General features: G+C 44.1%; 1 long non-coding RNA gene across 1 annotated transcript; it reads left to right on the plus strand.

Annotated features, from left to right (window-relative positions):
* Nucleotides 1–11,808, plus strand: LOC135284256 (uncharacterized). Its single transcript, XR_010349689.1, has 3 exons — nt 1–200; nt 2,661–2,818; nt 3,046–11,808. It is a non-coding gene; the product is annotated as an uncharacterized LOC135284256 (long non-coding RNA).
* The last annotated feature ends 3,377 nt before the right edge of the window (nt 11,809–15,185 follow it).

Consider the following 15,185-nt stretch of genomic DNA (forward strand, 5'->3'; position numbering starts at 1 on the left):
AGGCCGCCGGGCTCCGTGAGGGGCTCCTGGTCCCTTTGTCCCCTCCCCAGGTCCCGGGACATCCACGGAATGCCTGGAGGAGGAAGAGCTGCTGGCAAGGCCTGCAGCACCCGGGTGACAAGGACAAACAAAGCTCCCTGCTGTTTGCTCTGAGCGTGCCAAGCTGGCACTGCTCCCTTTCCGGGGACATTAGAGGCCAGGTGACAAATCTGGCCTGTGAGTGGAAGGCCAGCCACCCCCGGGTGGTGCTGACAGAGCCAGCTTGGGAAAGGGAAGGGGAAAAAATCCCTGCCAGGCCCAGCTGTGGCCCCATACTCTGCTGGGCTGTCCCCACATTGTGCTGGGCTGTCCCCACACTGTGCTGGCTTATCCCCACATTGTGCTGGCTTGTCCCCACATTGTGCTGGGTTGTCCCACACTGTGCTGGGTTGTCCCACACTGTGCTGGGCTGTCCCCACACTGTGCTGGGTTGTCCCACACTGTGCTGGGCTGTCCCCACACTGTGCTGGATTGTCCCCACATTGTGCTGGCTTGTCCCCACACTGTGCTGGGCTGTCCCCACACTGTGCTGGATTGTCCCCACATTGTGCTGGCTTGTCCCCACACTGTGCTGGGCTGTCCCCACACTGTGCTGGGCTGTCCCCACACTGTGCTGACTTGTCCCCACATTGTGCTGGGCTATCCCCACACTGTGCTGGGTTGTCCCCACACTGTGCTGACTTGTCCCCACATTGTGCTGGGCTATCCCCACACTGTGCTGGGTTGTCCCCACACTGTGCTGGGTTGTCCTACACTGTGCTGGGTTGTCCCACATTGTGCTGGCTTGTCCCCACACTGTGCTGGCTTGTCCCCACACTGTGCTGGGTTGTCCCACATAGTGCTGGATTGTCCCCACATTGTGCTGGGCTATCCCCACACTGTGCTGGCTTGTCCCCACACTGTGCTGGCTTGTCCCACATTGTGCTGGCTTGTCCCCACACTGTGCTGGGCTATCCCCACACTGTGCTGGGCTGTCCCCACACTGTGCTGGATTGTCCCCACATTGTGCTGGCTTGTCCCCACACTGTGCTGCCTTGTCCCACATTTTTTGGCTTGTCCCCACAAGGCCACCCCAGGCTCTCTCTGCCCCTCTTTCAGCTGGAGCAGTGATACAGAAATGCTTTTCCCTCAAACCCCTGAAAAGCTGCTGTGAATTTGGCAGAAAATGCAGATTATTTGTAACAGTGAGGGAAGTTCTGGTGTTTCTCTGCTCAGGTTTTTCTCAATCTCTTTGCTCTGAGCTCCATCCTGAGGTTTTTTCCTGCCCAAGACAACCTTGGGTGGGGTTGGAGGATTCCCAGGTATCTCCAGTGCTCAAGATCTCAGCTGTGTTCCCCAGGAATTTGTAGGGCAGGGTTACATGGGATTTTGGGGAGGAATTATTCCCTGTCAGGGTGGTGGGACCCTGGTACAGATTCCTACAGAAGCTGGGGCTGCCCCGGGATCCCTGAAGTGTCCAAGGCCAGGCTGGAGCACCCTGGGACAGTGGAAGGTGCCCATGGCTTTAATATGAGTTTTGAGGTCCCTTCCAACCCAAACCATTCCATGATTCTATGGAAACAGCAGAAAAACAATCAGTTTGGGAGTAAAACATGAACTGAACCCCCAAATTAAGGGTTGGAGGAGGACAAGGTTGCTGTGCTTATGGAAGCACTCATAAAATAAAAGTATTGGGGACACACAAAGCGTGGAAAAATGAATCCCATGGGTTCCCACTCAGCCTCCAGCCCTTTTCTTGTTAGAGCAGCTCAAACCCCTTGAATGTGTAATTATGCTCTTCACACAGTGACAAATGACAGTGCTGGGTGATTCTGGTGTCCTTTCAGTGATGTAAATTTTATATTGTCATAGTCACTATAATATTTTTTCCCAGGAAAACTGCAAAAGTTGTAATTGCCAAGTCTCCCTAACTTGAAAATAGTTTAAGGTCTTTCCCTGGCCACATTGAGGGCAAGAAAGGAGGAATTATTTTCATCTATAATAATTTTGTACACTGTTAGTGGGCAATACCTAGGTGAAAACTGAATTAAAAGCATCAGCTCTGAATCCTCTTTGCAGGTTTAAAATGAGATTACTCCCAGTGCTTTAATGAATATTCCTCCTTCCTCACTCCCCCTTTTTCAGGGCAGAGGGGCAAAGAGAGAGGGAGGTGGGGGACTGCACATTCCAGAACAGGGTGGCAATTGGATGGTAGGATTGGTCATGTCCCTGCTCCTTCCAGAGGTGCCACAGCTACGTGGGACATCGTCATTATTATGGCTCAAAGTTGGCCAAGGTCACCCCGGTTCATCTGCTTTATACATTGGGAGCCTTCTCCTCATTACTTGCCAAACAAACCTTTTTATTTTTGCACACGTTTATGTTGATTTTGTGGTTTCTGAAATTGGATTCTGTCTCCTACGGGCCTGAGTTTCCACGGCAACCCCGGCCCTTATCTGCTGCTGCTGTTTGGCAGACAGACAACAAGGCCTTTCAGTTTACTTCTCCCATTTTTCCCCTAATATTATTTTCTTTAAAAACCCTTTTTTTTCTTCTTCTTCAGCGTGTTCTTTTTCTTTCTCTTTTTTTTTTCCCCTGCCCTTTTTATATTATTTTTACTTTCCCCAACCCCTGTCATTTAGAAATCACATAATTAATTGAGCACATCCTGTGCCACACGGGGCTGCCACGACTTTGAAGTCCCAATAGATCATTTTATGGAGCCGTGGGTACCATTTTTTCCAAGGCAGCACCAGGCGCCAGCTCGAGGCCTTGTGGAATTCAGCATATCCTACTCCAGGTATGATAAAGAAACCTTGGCACCTTCTGTTTGTTTTTACTAATTTCCTTTCCAAACTGCCTTTTCAATATAGAGGAAAGACCTCAGGACTTAAAGTTTGTTATTTTCTCTCCAAAGTTAGTCCCTGTTCCCCCTGGCTCCCTCCCTCCCTTCCTTTAAACCAGACTGAACTGCTTCTCCTCTCTCCATGCTAAATTTGCTTTTTTTCCCCTTTTTCTTTTCTTCAGGAAAGTGTGGTCTGATTTAGCATCATGGAGCTGGGAGCTGTTACTGATCCTGCAGCAGCAGTGAGGCAAAAAGACCCTGACAGGCTCTATTAACCCTTAAAAACAATAAATGATCTCATCAGCCCCTCAAAGACAGAAGAAGAAATAATAATGCAATCATTGACTTGGGTGAGGGAACAAGGCTTTGGGGGATTGATGCTGAAATCCATCCCCAAAGCCCCTGGTGCTGGAATTAGCCAAGAGGGGCTGAGTTTCTCTAAGCTGAAAAGCATTTAAAAAGGAGAATATGGATGCACAGACATAGCAGAACTTGTATTTATATATATTTATGTAGCTATTTATGTGAAGAACAGAGAGAGGAAGACAGAAGCTGAGTGGAAAAATCTTAAATGGAGTGAAAAATAATTGAGCCTGCACCACGTTGGTGCATTTGGAAGAAAGGGCTGCGAAACTCCCTAAAAACTCTTTAAATCTGAGAACTTAAGTCAGGAACTTCTGGAGATGCATTGAAAATTGTTAATTTTCATGTATTTTTAGCACTTTTTGAAAAGACAAACAGCATCACTCGGTGTGGTTTTCTAGACTCGTGCAGAATGATTATCTTCCCTCTGGAATGATGGGAATTCTGTGTCACTGGAAAGAAGAGAAATGAGATTTTTTTGTACAGACATTTCAAGCCAGCTCCTGACATCTGATGGGAAATCACATTCCTGCCTCTGAATCCATAAAAGCATTTCAAAATCCTGTAGGGAAAAAAAAAATCATCTTATTCTCCATGAAATTCTGAGCAGTTTAAAGATGATTTCTGTGTGTATTCATGCTTCATTTTATAGAGCTTCTTTAATTTCACGGCTACTTGGGGTCTTATTCAAAATCCCATGTTGGAAATGAAAAATTTCCATTGTTTCCGATGGGCTTTGGATGAAGCAGTGGAGAAACTTTCTGTGGGACTAAAAATGGGAATCAATTCATTACAGAATCCCTGAGGTTCATTTAAAAAGTCTTGTGAGCAGAAATTGCTCTGTCTGTGGGGCAAACTCATTAAATTCCTTGTCTTGTGCCTTGTATTTTCATCCTGAGGTGGATAAACAGGCAGGAAAATCCTCATTTTATATTCAAATGCTCTTCAAAATGATGCCAGTAGGAAAAAGGTGAATTGAACAGGGCTGGAATTAAAAGTGGAGATCTCCAGTCATTCATAATGATCTAAAAACTGCTTTATCTAGTGAATATTTGATAATGCCATTAAATATTTTATATTTTTATATTTTGGATATTTTTATATTTGTCATTCTGGCTGTTTTAGATGGATATTTAGTGTGAGTTATTCCAATTTTCTGCCTCTCTCCCTTTTTTCTCTGTTCCCTTCTGGCAAATTCACACATTCTCTAAAAGTGAAGAATATGTTGAACTTCATGCTCTCCTAATTTGAATTGTGCTTACTGTAGGATGACAAAAATAATTCCAGATTTGCTTTGAAAATGCTTTTTAATTTAATTTTTTTTCCCTGAGATGAATATAGGGCTCTTTAGAAAGAAAAAACCCTGAATTTTGAAGCATTTCTGTGTCAAAGCAATGACCTGTGTTGATAATTCTAATTTTTTTATTTCTCAGTTGTAATGGTTGGAGCTGCAATGCAATGCAATATTGAAAACTCCAATATTTGGTCAATAAATCATAAATGAAATGTCATTTTTCCCTTCATTTCCAAGCTCTTGGGGCTCTGGGTTGAACAGAGCCACAGTCCCAGGGATTCTGGAAGGGAGGCTCAGCCTTGGAGAGTGCCTCAGTCCAACCTGGTCACTCAGTTTTCTCTGGAATTCTGTGTTCTCCAGGCAGCTCAGCCCCATAAATGAACCCATCCATTTCAGTGAGTAAACCCCATAAATCCGGCCTGGATTTGGACCTAAAAGTTGGGCAAATTTCAGATGATTTGGGGGTGACACTGAAAGCAATTCCCCTGCCATGGGCCGAGCGAGGCAGAAAATGCAAATCCCATCTGAGTGTGCAGGTTGGGAGTGATTTCAAACAGCCACTGGAGCTTCATGACAATTCCTTTAACTCTAGAACGTGTTCAGCGCAAACCTACAGGAGTTTTTTTTTGTTTTTTCCCCCTCCTGTACGAGGCAAAGCAGACAATGAGGTTGCAGAAAGTGTACGAGACTGGTTTTGTTTAACTTTGGTCTTCTCAATTTACTCTCCCTGCCACTGCCCTCTGGATATTTTTATGGAAGCAAAAGAAAATGCTCCTTTTATGTATTAGGGCTATGCATGGGGGTGACTCATTTGGCAATATTAATAAGAGGTAAAATCAGTTTTATTTTGAAATCTCCTCCAGAATTATTTGGGTGAAAGAGAAAAATGGTCAAGATTGCAGGATGAGGCCGTTTGCTGCATGGGGAGGGTTTTACCTTTCCTGGTGTTTCTAATTCTGCAGAATAACGAGATTAGAAAGAAAATACCCAGCACGGACTACAAAGAGAGCTCGTTCTGGGGAAAGCCAGGCTGGGATATTCTTGTTTTGGAGGGCTAGGTGCAGCTCAGGCTGGGAAAAGCTGGGAATTCTTCACATTTTGGTGAAGGGTGACAACATCACACCCTGCTTCAGGCATGGCTCTTCCTCTTGAGCTGCTTTTCCATGGATTGTGAATGGATCCTGCAGCCACAGACAGATTGCCTGATTTTTACAGGGCAAAAACAAACCCCAAAGCAGCCCCTGTTCTGTGTTTGTGCTTTCTCAGCACAGGGGGATGTGACAGCTCTGTCTCAAACACCTGGAGCATGGCCCTGGATGCTGTAGGATCTTCTGCCTTCATGTAAGGGCTTCCACATCATAACATCAGTCTGAAAAATAATCCCAAACCAAGAAATCGTAGTGAGGGAGAGCAGAAGGAAGGAGGCCATCAATGGTACTCACAAATGAATGGTTTCTAGCAGTGCAACCCTCCCAAATGTCCCAGCCTGGCCCTCCTGTTTCATTTCATACACTGAATTCAAAAACCCATCCATCTTTTCATCAGGTCATTTTTACAGGCAAGTGAAAATAAAGGGCAGTACCTTGATGAAAGCTGTGTACAAGATAACCAAAGCAAAATGTGCTTTTTATAAATGACTGTGTCATGCTGGCTGTTTTGGAAGGATATTTAGTGTGACTTATCCCAGATTTCTGCTTCTTTCCCTCGTTTCTCCCTTTCCTTTGCTCTCCTCTTCTGGAAAACTCACACATTCCCTAGAAGTGAAGAATATCAGGAGCTTTATGCTCTCCTAATTTGAATCCTACTCACAGTAGGATGAGAACAATAATTCCAGGTTCTCTGAATGGTGGCTCAGCTTAGAGCTGTGTTACCCTGGTCTTTAAACTGAGAGTTAGACATAGTTAAGGGATAAAGAGTTTTTATTTCAGTATTGAATAAGGATTTTTATGGTGTAATAATTTGTTAAAGGTGGGATATGTTGAAATGTATGTTTATGGTTTGTTGCATATATAATTTTATAGACTTTGCAAATGAGCATATTTGACAAAGATGTTTTAATGAGAAGTTTAAATGAATAGAGTGACATCTCTATCTTAAAGTATCTTTTTAGATGGATTTAAATTTAGTTTATAAGATAAGCTCTATCTAAAGGGGGCTTTGGTTTTCTAAGATTTTTTTTGGCTTTTAATTGTGAGGCTTTTAGGATACTTGGTTTTCTGGCTTAATAGAATATTAGGATTATGTTAAGATATTTGACTTAAAGAATGATAAGTATGTATGTTAAGGTATATACATACATACTATGAATATATCAGAGACATGTAAGGGAATATATGAGAGGTATATAAAAAGAAAAGGCAAAAAATCATCATGGCACCAGCCCCTTTCAGTGCCTTTGCCTCATCCCATCACCTTGTTTTCCTCCATCCTGCATTTCCCAAGGCTGGACCATCCATCCTTCCTTTCCCGTGTTGCCTGTAGCTGTGTAAAACAGCAAAGTGAGTGATTTCCATCTGGCAGCTCTTGCCTCGAACCAGTCTGTGTCTCTACCCACAAATAACTCCCAAATAATTAAATTGTCCGGGTTTTGATCTTGCTCACAGGAGCAGAGCAATTTTCATTCCCTCATGGATTAGCTTATCCTACAAGGTTATGATTCAAGCCTTCCCTTCTGCTCCGATATGATTCTTCCAGACCTGGGGCCTGATAGGGCCCTGCACAGCACCAGGCCTCTGTTTTCTCTGTAAATACAGCCTACAAAATTTCAACAAGTCAGCCCTTGTGTGCCACACCGGGAGATTGATGACAAACCACATTATTTTTCCCCTCCATAGAACTGCCCACAATTACAGCAGGGCTCTCTCCAAACACTGCTCTGTTTTTGTCCAGCAGGGAAAGGGCAGCAGCACGGGCCGGGATCCGCCAGCGGGGCTGGAGGCAACACTGAGCAGCATTATTTGGGGAAAATGCCCTTTTCTTCCCTCTTTTTTCTCCCTATCCATGATAAAATATTGGAGCAGATTCTGCCACGTGGGTTTATGCAAAGCCATGAACCCACCAGGAAAGGTTATCTCAATACCAAGGGAAGGAAAGGAGGGGCTCAGACCTGGAAAAAATTCCCCTGAGCTGCTCCTGGGATGCTGAGGCGGCTCCCAAACCAGGAAATTGGTGAAATTGGGATTATTAGTGGTTCCTGGAGATTAGGCTTGTACTGTGCTGGGGCTTTGATCCAAAAATTCCTGTTTTCTGTTGGCCCTGTGTTTGATAATTCAGAAAATTAATAATCACACAGAGAACACCACCACTACGCTGTAAGATGTCAGGAATAAACAGGTTACAAAAATAAGTTTAAAAGGTAATAAAAGGCTCCATCTCCTGAAAGAAGATTCCTGGAGATGCAGGACCACACTGCTCTTGCTATCCCATAATCCCTAACACCCAGTTTTTTAAACATCCAGTTTTAAATCCCTGATTTTTGTCCTGCCATCCCTCCTGCATTTTGCTTGCATCACATAATAAAATTTGGAAAACAAGGATTGCTGGGTGCTCTGATGATCTTTCCAGAAATCTGCTGTCCTCCAGATAACTGAATTCCCAGACTCCATGGAGAACTTGGGAGCACCTGAAGAGCAGGGCTCCCTTTCAAGTGAAAAACACTCCGAGCATCCAACATCTGTCAGAATTCCCCAATTTGTCACGAGGCTGCTGCAGGCTCATCCATCATCCTGCCACGCCACGCTGGAAATGGTGCTGAAAAGATCCAAGTCATTGCCTCCAAAATGTTTTCTTTATCTCTGGGCACCTTCAAATCTTCCACAGGAGCCCTGAAATCTCTGCTCTGCCTGCTCATTGTTTATAAAATGTGTTTAATTTGGGTGGTTTGTGTATGAAATGAGGGTGGTTGAGGGTTTTTTTTCTTCCTGCAGGGGCATTTCTGGTCAAAACATGGATGTGCAGCAGATTTCAGAGTGATAAAGAACCCTCTTGTGTTAAGTTTACCCATTGAAACTTCAATTATTTTCTGCTAATTCCATTTTTTTGTTAGCTTTCTTTTTACTTATTTACTTAGATCTCCAAATAAATGGTGACATTCCAAGATGTACAGAATATTCAGACTACTGTAGGTAAGAAATCAATTGCTTAATTCTTCAATTATGGCACCTATATTGCCAATATTTAGCTCAAGAAATGGAGTTTCCAATGAGATCAGTTTAATCAATCTAATTTTTAGAGGCTCAAAATAGAATTTCTACAACTTCTCATGTCTGTAAAAAAAATTTTATGTGCATTTTTCTCCTTGGTACCCCAAAGTTTCTCAATAATTTCTGAGAGACTATTGTTCCTTCTAAAGCTTGTGTAGGTCTAGATAAGATGCACAAATTCCTGAAAAAAAAAAGTCTAAAATTCTTCTGGAATTGCAAATTGTCTCTGCTTTGGTTGTTTGAAGCGAAATCATTCTGAAAACTTAATTCTTCCTTGGAATTTCAAATCAAAAAATTTTGGAAAATAAAACAAGGCCTTGAGGTTTCAGCAAGAGATAAACCAGAATTCAAACACAAATTTCAAATTCTGTGTGATTATCTTGGATATCAAAGCAGATTGGCAAATAAAATTAAATGTGACCAGAATGCTGCTATTCAGTCCACAAATTTAAGACAACTTAATGCTAGGGAAGTGTTAAAAATCCGATATTTGGTTCTAGGAGGACAACGAATCAGTGCAAATGGATTTTTTCACAGTTCCTTGGGCAGGGAATGGGAAGGATTTTAAAGGACTTTTGGCAGGGAAGGGGGATAAAGAGCATTGGGCCGATGCCTCCAGGAGCTCTGAGAATCCCACCAGTTTTCCATGAGATTTCTGACACCTCTGTGGAAAATGTGAACGGTTTAATCCTGGGAGCTGCAGCCCTGCTCTTGAGGAAGAGGGATCCAGGATGGAGCTGGCAGCACTGGAAACCCTCTGTAGTGAACTCAGAAACTGTAGCAAACAGAAATATATTTAATTTAGGGCTTTTTAAAAAAAAATAATACTAATTTAAATTTTTTTTGTTGTTGTTGTTTGTTTTCTAACAAATGATCAGTTCAGAACATCCTGATCAATCAGAACCTCTGTGAGCAGCTTTGGAGTACTTGCAAGGAGGATGAACTCAGGCTGTGGCTTTGCAGGGCACTGAGCTGGGGTGGTGAGGTGAAAACCAGGGAAGAGCCATTTCTTGCCCTTAAATTTAAAAAAAAAAAAAAAAAGGAATTGAAAAAAAAGGGATAAAGAAAAAAAGGAAAAAAGAAAAAAAGAAAGGCAGCAATAAAGCAAAAGGCACTTCCTAAAGGTAGCCATTAAATCATTCAACACTCAGCTCCCCCGAGAGCAGAGGGTTCCTCTTTCCTTTCCAGGAGGGGTTTTCAGGAACCATTCCTCATCCTCTGCTCAGTGTCTTCTCCCTGGGCATTGTCCCAGAGCCCATCCAGGGGCAGCACTGCAGCATTCCCTGGGATGGCCTCGGGCCCATAGATCACTTCCCAAAAAGTTTCCAATGGCTCCCCAAAGAGGAGGGCCGAGGGCTCTGTTTTGCTCGTGATAATGTGTTAATGCTCCAAGACCCCACATAAATCTTCTCCCTGCATCATCATTTGTCAAAGTCACAACACGGGGCTGGAAACAGCAAAAAAAAAAACCAAAAAAACCAACCCAATTCAACCGAAAAATAAAAAAAAGTACGATGAGATAGAAAACGTGGCTTTGTTTTTTTCGTCCCTCCCATGTGATTTTTCCCCTTCCTCTCCCCCTTCTCCTTTTCTCTTAATCTCTAAACCATCTGATTGTGGAGAAATGGTAAATAAAGGCTTTGGTTTCTTTGTTTTTTTGTGTGAGTGCACACGTGCATGGTTTGCTGGACACTTAAAAATGGGAACTCCAAGTTTGTTGGAGGAGCCTTTGCCACCTCTGCTCAGGAAAATGTTCTTTGGGTGAGGGTTGGTCGCCCTGGCGCTGCTTCCCAGTTTAGTCATCGTTTGGGCTGATCAAATTAGATGGAAAAACACGATGGTATCAAAAGCCCTGATGGCTGAGGGAATTTGTTTTTAATCATCTCTGAGGGAACAATCCCACAGACCACATCAAAATGTTCTCCAGTGCTTGCTTGAAGTGAAACGAAGTCATGAGAGAGAAAATCAGACTTGTTTCAATGTTTTATTTCTCTTTTCCTTTTCAGCTCCATTTCACTGTCTTGTTCTCAATTTCATTTTTTCCCTCCACCATCCTGATAAAATGGTTCTTTTAAAACATCTCCTGAAAATCACTGGATGGGGATGGTTAGCTGACGTTTGTGCTCTGAAGTGCCAAGGCAGACACATTTTACTGGTTTTACCAGTAATTCTGTCTTAGATGAGTTCTTGATGTCCAGACAGGGAATCGTGATGGCATTTGAGCCCTGTCCCTCCCTTGTGTTTCTGTTAATAAACACCCATTTTAGGCACCTTGATAGGCAGGAAGGAAAATAAAGACATTTCTCCACCAGCATTTAATTGGATCTACTGGGAAGAGCCAAGACTTTGGACCTGACATTATAATCATTATCAGCCCAGCCAGATACGGATGAAAGCAGGTGGGAACTGAAGGGAAAACAAATGGGAATTGATGTGGTGACACCAACCCCAGCTCAGCCCTGCTGTTTTCAGTCAATTATTGTTAAATACATGGACATGGCAGGATAATCTAGAGCTCCAAGCCCTTCCCAGCCATGCCAGCAGTGCCAGCGAAGTCCCTGAGGGCAGCAAAGCAAATTGAGATCAGCCCCACACCCCCTGGGACATGCTTGGGGCAGTTTTGGGTGGCAGAACCCAGCCTGCAATGCCAGAATAAGGCAGAATTAACAGAATATTTTTATTGAAGCATTTAAGGGATAGTGTTGGTAGGCACTACTGGATTCCCAAATCCAGCCAGAGCCTGGAAACTCTTCCAGGGTTGGAGTGAGGAGCCATGAAACCTCTCCTTTGTTGCACTCTGACATTTGATACGCATTAAACATTAAATATTAAATATTCTACTGCAGGCTGACTGGTCTCCCTGCTTTGGAGTGGCTCCGTGGCTGCTCCCAGCTCTCTCCCAGGCTTTATCTCTGGTGTCCCCTTACAGCCTGGATGTGAGATCAGGCCGGCTCAGGGCTGGGATTGCTGTCCATGCAGGAGCCCCTGGAGGTGCTGGCAGCATTCCCAAGCCCTGGCATCCTCCTCCAGCCCAATTAGGCTTCACCTCAGGTAACTCTTCAAAAGAAAACTCTCAATAATCAGAACGTGATGGGCGACACGTCAGGAAAAGGCAAATAAGAGCCTGAAATCCAGCACGAAGCCGCAGTGGAAAATGAGCCATGGGGTTGTTTCCATGAGGGAGCTTGGAGGCCGTACAAGGGCTGGGGGGGACAAGGGGCACCCTGGGATGGGATGGGGAAGGGAAGGCTCCTGGGCAAAGGTCTGCTCCTAACAGGATCCTCATGGAGCAGGTTTTGGGTTTCACACCCTGCTGACAATTTGCAGCAGTTGGTACGGGGAGGATGAGAAGGGAAATGTTTATGGGGGCTCTCTCTGGAGAGGAGAAGGAGCCACACAATGCTGCAATGTCCTTTAGGGTTTTCTTCCTGTCCCAAATGGGAGTGCAGCTTTTCTTTATCACAGGGATCCTGCCATGCTTTGGGGGTTTGTGGAGCAGGATGAGGCTCAGGTCCACATCCCTGGTTGGGTTCCACACAGGATCCAGAGGGAGAGGGAAAACTGAACCCACAGGGGGATTGCTGCATCACCCCATCCTTCTCCTCCATGAGATCTCTGTCAGCCCTCTGGCACTGGGGATACTGGGATGGGGGAAGAGCCTGGGTTGATTCCAGCTCCTTCCTCACCCATCCCCATCCTCACATCCCTGAGGAGTCACCCTGCCATGATGGATGGGGTTATTCCACAGGAACACCAGTGGAAACTGGGCTGGAATTACCCCTCCTCCTCTGATCCCTGTTTAACTGGCTCTTCATTAGGTATGTTTTCTATAAACAGAGATTAAATTAAAAAAAATGACACTGGAAATACTCTGAGGAAAGTGTGTCTCTGGGAGCCAAATGAAACTTCACATAATCCCTCTTCTCTCTGTGAGAAGAGAATAATGTCCTCCAATTAATTATATTGAGGCATATAATTACACACTTACACAGTCAAAGACATTTTGTAGCAGAAACCAGATTGAATGTCAATTCCAGCTTCCAAAACCACACGGAGTTAAAACAAATTTTTGCTCCCATATTGAACTTTTCAAGCCACTTTTATTAATATGTAGAGTGATTATTGTTGACTGGACAAATTATTTGGGATAGAGTTTTTGCTGCAGTGCAGAGCTGGCAGTGCAGAATGCCAGACTCCACGGAGAACTGCAGTAAACCAACATATCTGTGCAAAAAAATCTGGATTTTCAGAGATTGTTATCAAAAATAGATGCTGAATAATGGCTGGTTTGGCCAAAAACAATATGTGGTGTTCTCACCAAGGGGTTCCTTATTTCCCTGTGGATTTTTGGCCTCCCTGGGCCATTTCCCTCCCAAATTCATCCTGTGGAGGTGGCAATGCCAAGTTTGATAGAACCCGTGGCTCTTGTGTCGAGGAGTTGAAAGCACAAGACAAATTATTGGAATTTACTGAGCAGCATTTGCACTCTGGGACTGAAAGGGAAGAAGTGGCTCCTAAAAAACAGCGTTGAACACGTCATCATTATTAAAAACAATCAAGGCAATTAGAGAAAAGTCAGCATTTTAAATATGAACATTCACTCCTGGATACCTATTGAGGAATTCTTTTTTCCAGGCAATGTTTGCTGATGGATTCTGATGTCTCAATCAGGATTTCAGGACAGAGACTCTTCCTTATGACATTTGATCTGGCGTGTAAGGAGATATTTTATCACAGCCCTGTAACTATCGACTCCAACTGATTATTTGCTTCAAGTTAAGCATGGGCTTAACTCCTCTTGTTGGCTCTGACATGGACATTCCCACCAGTATAATATTCCCAATCCCTCCTGTTATTACAGCATTCCACATAACGGGAACCCCAATATTACTGAGGACTTTGGCAACCTTGGCCAATGTCAACAGAATGGGAGGTGCTATTTCATTAATTTCCCCTGACTTGGGACAAAAATAACTTCATCCATGTCTTGGTTTTGTGTTTCAACCTCCAGGAGAACAATTTTCTTAAAAAATAAAGAAATTGGTTACTTTATACCCTGGCTGGTTACATTAGACTGTAATTTCACAAGGCATCAGTGATTCCAGGGGCTGATTTTCTGACAGGCAAAAAAAATGACCACACATTTGCGAGCATCAGTAGTCACCTCTCCTCATGCATAAAGCACATGGACACATTTTTGGCTGTCGGGGTCTGAGCAGCAGAACAGGGGAAGGAAGAAGCAGAGACGTGTTTTGGGTTCCCAACACGCGGGGTTGATGAACGGGAATCCCAGAGTGAGGACAGAAAAATGGGTCCCCGTGGGGCAGGGCAAGATCTCCTCTAATAACAGAATGAGTGAGCAAATCAGGGCAACCACAGCCTTCCTGCTGGGGGAGAGATCACAAAAAACGGGAGGCAAACAGGTAAGGGAGGGAGAATTCACTGCCCAGGTAGAGCCGGGTGTCAATGTATTTATGGTTTGGTCTCTTCTGTATCTCCTCAGGTCCTCCTTAAGCAGGATTTGGGGGTTTAGTCTTTTTTTTTGGTGTTTGGTGAGGGGTTAAAATGAACCCTCACAAACCCTCCTGCAGGACTCTGTTGTAAATTTGTAGCAACAAATGTTTAAAATCTCCGTGTAATAAAGGCCACGTGCGCGACCCTGAAACTTTTGCAACAAATGGTTTTCCATTTTTTATTTTGTATATTTTATTATTATGATTTTTTCAATGCTGTACAATCAGCAATAACACCACAATCACATGTTTGAAGCTGGTATTAATAATTTTACAGCCAGTAAACACCTGAAACCTCTCCTCTCCTCTCTTTATTGGCTCCCTGGATTTTTATGAGTGTATTGCTGCAAATAATGCAGAGCAGGGTGTTGCCATGTTGGGAAAGACCAGGTGCCCATCTGTTTCAAAATCATTCCTAGAGTTAAGCTTGAAATGCTTTAAAATCATGGGGGGTTGAATATTGACCCAGTTTTGCTCCCTGACCTCCGCTTTGCCGTGATGGCGAAGCAGTTTGACAAAATGTGTCCTGAGTTTTGGCTCTATGAGGGATCCAGGAGAAGAGCAGAGTGAGAGGGAGGAAAAGAATTCCTTCTCTTTACTTCGGGTCCTGTGAAAGGGTTGGTAGTTTTTTAGGGTCACCCCTTTGAGGGTCCACCCCTGTGGGATGTGGGAGGGAGCAGTGGCTGCTCCATCCCTGGAAGTGTCCAAGGCCAGGTTGGGCAGGGCTTGGAGGAACCTGGGATCGTGGAAGGTGTCTCTGCCATGGCAATGAGTGGAAGGAAATGAGATTTAAGGTCCCTTCCCAACCCAAATCACTCCATGTTTCCAAGATCTATTTCAGCCAGCATGGCAGAAAGGAAGGGCTGGGTGGGGTTTTCTTGGCCTGAAGAACGTGTCCAAGCCTGTCCCTGTTCCACGAGGTTCAAAGCTCACCAAAACCCTTTGCTGAA

Source organism: Passer domesticus, chromosome 20 (assembly GCF_036417665.1).
Source record: "Passer domesticus isolate bPasDom1 chromosome 20, bPasDom1.hap1, whole genome shotgun sequence".
NCBI classification, from domain to species: domain Eukaryota; kingdom Metazoa; phylum Chordata; class Aves; order Passeriformes; family Passeridae; genus Passer; species Passer domesticus.